The 3,491-nt window shown below is 45.5% G+C and overlaps 1 protein-coding gene across 1 annotated transcript in view; it reads left to right on the top strand.

Moving 5' to 3' along the window:
* Tsks (testis specific serine kinase substrate) overlaps positions 1-3,491 on the top strand; it is a 36,411-nt gene that overhangs the window by 25,018 nt on the left and 7,902 nt on the right. The window lies entirely within an intron of this gene.

The raw sequence follows: 3,491 nt of genomic DNA, 5'->3' as shown, positions 1-3,491 counted from the left end.
TTTTTTCGAGACAGGGTTTCTCTGTGGTTTTGGAGCCTGTCCTGGAACTAGCTCTGTAGACCAGGCTGTATTTTCCATTTTTACATGACTTATTTTTCTTACTCTATTACTTTTTCTGCAGATTTACTCTGTCTCTTTAAAGAATTTGCTTTAATTTTTTAAAACAATTTACCTCTTTTTTTGAATTTTTTTTCAAGACAGGGTTTCTCTGTAGCTTTGGAGCTTGTCCTGGAACTACCTCTTGTAGACTAGGCTGGCCTTGAACTCACAGAGATCTGCCTGCTTCTGCTTCCCGAGTGCTGGGATTAAAGGTGTGCGCCACCACCGCCAGGCTTCAATTTACCTCTTTTTATAACTCTCTATACTCTTTCTTCTCTCTCCCAAGCCTTCATACTTCCAACACTGTGTACATCTGTAATCCTTTTATGACCAGAATCACTTTTTAAAATGTTAAATGGCTTGGCTAGTACTAAGGATGCTTTGCCTGTTCTCTGCCCATTCTGACATGGCAGAGACCTATTTGCTGCCTCTGAGAGCCAAGCACACTGTCCCAGTTCTAGGTATGCAGTGGGTCTATGTCGCGTAGTTAAGTAGATTATAACCCACTGCTTACACACCCTGCTCAGGTGCTCGGCCTCCTGAAAGAGCTAGAGTCAGTGCTGGCAGCACGGCTCAGAAAGCTGCTGTTTGGAAACCACACTTTTTTTTATTTTTCTGTTACTGCTGAATCAGGAAAATCTCTCTTAAGGGAGCTGCAGCATGCTGCCTGCAAGCAAAGCCTTTCTGAAAATAACAATGCAACTAAACCTTGGTTTTTAGTGTCCAGAATTCCTCTCAAAGCCCTCTTGGGTTTTAAGTGAATTTTAGTTGGCCACGTTGGCACCAACTTGTTGTAGGGCGCCACTTGTGCGGTCTCAGCTACCCAGACTTTCAAAATAACCACACAGGAACTGTATTAATTAATTAAAACCCTGCTTGGCCCATTAGCTCTAGCTTCTTATTGACTAACTCTTACATCTTAATTTAACCCATTTCTATTAATCTGTGTATCACCACAAGGCTGTGGCTTACTTACTGGATAAAGTTCTGACATCTGTCTCCAGCTACATGGCTTTTCCTGACTCTGCCTTCTTTTTCCCAGCATTCAGTGTAGTTTTCCCCACCTAGCTCTGTTCTGCTAAGCCACTGGCTGAAACAGATACTTTTTTTTTTAAGATTTATTTATTATACATACAATTTTCTGCCTCCATTTATACCCACACACCAGAGGAGGGCACCAGATCTCTTTACAGATGGTTTGGAGCCACCATGTGGTTGCTGGGAATTGAACTCAGGACCTCTGGAAGAGCAGACAGTGCTCTTAACCACTGAGCCATCTCTCCAGCCCCTGAAACAGATTCTTTATTAATCAATGGCATTCACAGCATACCGAGGGGAATCCCACCCATATCAGGCAGTTATAGCAGGCAGAGTATAAATAGGAGGAATCCGGGAGGAGAGAGAACTAGGAGAACAAGAGGGGGACATCAGGGACCCAAACACCCAGTCAGCTACACAGTAAGAAGGAAAGTAAGATATACAGAATTAAGAAAGATAAAGGCCCAGAGGCAAAAGGTAGTCAGGATAATTTAAGAAAAGCTGGCAAGAAGCAAGCCAAATTAAGGCTGGGCATTCATAACAGAATAAGCCTCCGTGTGTGATTTATTTGGGATCTGGGTGGTGCCCCCCCAAAAAAATAAAGAATAAAACACCACACTATGGTCCTCTGATGGGAGGAAGTCAGCATTGTGCTTACAGCTGTGTTCATCTGATGGCCCTACCAAGACATTGCACCCTGTGGGTGCTTCACTCCTTTCTGACCTTTGGCTAGAGACCTAGGCTCCCCTCCTGGTCACACGACCTTCTTCTCCATAGGGAAATATCATTGACATGGCAGCCAGCATTTCCCAGAGCATCACCTCCCAAGTGCCAGGATAACAGAAGTGTGCGGCCATACCTGGCCCATTGTATCCTCAGTTTCTAGAGAGCAGGAGAGTGCCTCAGAGTGTTTCTGCTTTGTTAGTCTGCTTATGGAAGTGTGGGATTTTAGAATTCATCTACTGCCATTTTGCTGATAATCTTTGGTTTTATTTATTATTTATTTTTCAGACAGTGGTTCTGTTATCAAAGGAGCAGTGAGATGCTGCTTGCCGCCTGGCTCCCGGCTACAGGCTAGCTTTACCCAAAATAATTACACAGAAACTGTATTCATTTAAACACTGCCTGGCCCATTAGTTCCAGCTGTAGTAAAAGGAGCGGCGGGCTGCGTCCCGGCACCCGGCCGCCCACACGGCTAGCTCTACCCGAAATAATTACACGGACACTGTGTTCATTTAATCACCGCTTGGCCCTTTAGCTCTAGCCCTTACTGGCTAATTCTGATATCCCGATCAACCCATCTCTAATAATCTGTGAGCACCGGTCTTAGTGAGCACCGGTCTTACCGGGAGTGTATCTTCCCAGGAGCGGGGAGCATGGCGTCTCTCTGAGGCATCTGCTCCCGAGAGCAGAGCTGTGGAATCTGACCTCACTTCCTCTTCCTCCCAGCATTCTGCTCTGTTTACTCCTCCCTCCTGTTTTAACCTATCAGGGCAAGCAGCTTCTTTATTTAATTAACCAATGACCTTCCTCCATCATCCAGCCTCTTATTGGCTAATTCTCACATCTTGATTAACTCATTTCTAATAATCTGTGTAGCACCACGAGGTGATGGCTTACCAGGAAGATTCTAATCTATGTCCATCCTGGGCCGGAGCTTCATGGCGTCTGCCTGACTCTGCTTTCTTTCTCCCAGCATTCTGTTCTGTCTACTCCACCTATCTGAATTCTGCCCTATCAAAAAGCCAAGGCAGTTTCTTTATTAACCAATGAAAGTAACACATAGAAGGCCCACCTACTCCAGGTTTCTCTATGTAACTGTTCTGACTGTCCTGGAACTCTCTCTCTAGAAGAGGCTGGCTTTGAACTCAAAGATACACCTGCCTCCCAAGAACTGTAATTAAAGGTGTGAGCCATCCCTGCCCAGTTGAGACTGTCTTCCAAGTGGAGACAGCTGGGCACAGTGCTCTTGCCGGTTATCCCAATAAATAGGAAGCTGAGGCAGGGACATCTCCAGGACAGCCAGAGCTACATAGTGAGACCCTGTCTCAAAAACAAAACAAAAAAGAATGAAGCATGTTGACTAGATAGAGGTGCTGAGGAGGCTGAAGACGCATACTTGGGAAACAAATCTCAGTGTCTGTGTGATGATCCAAGATGTTGTTGATTTTACTCCAGAGAGTAAAGAGAAAGGAGGAGAGCTTTTATGGATACATATTTGTGACTCGAACCCAAGATCTTGTGCATGCTGGGCAAGTACTCTACCACTGAGTCACACCCCAGCCCCTCACTGGGGGGTTCTAGGCAGGGGCTCTACCACTGAGTCACACCCCAGCCCCTCACTGGGGGATTCT

The sequence above is a fragment of the Microtus ochrogaster genome, unplaced genomic scaffold, assembly GCF_000317375.1.
Source record: "Microtus ochrogaster isolate Prairie Vole_2 unplaced genomic scaffold, MicOch1.0 UNK14, whole genome shotgun sequence".
In the NCBI taxonomy this organism is placed as follows: Eukaryota; Metazoa; Chordata; class Mammalia; order Rodentia; family Cricetidae; genus Microtus; species Microtus ochrogaster.
Note: the sequence above shows the minus strand (reverse complement) of the source record. Positions and strands in the feature narration are given on the sequence as shown.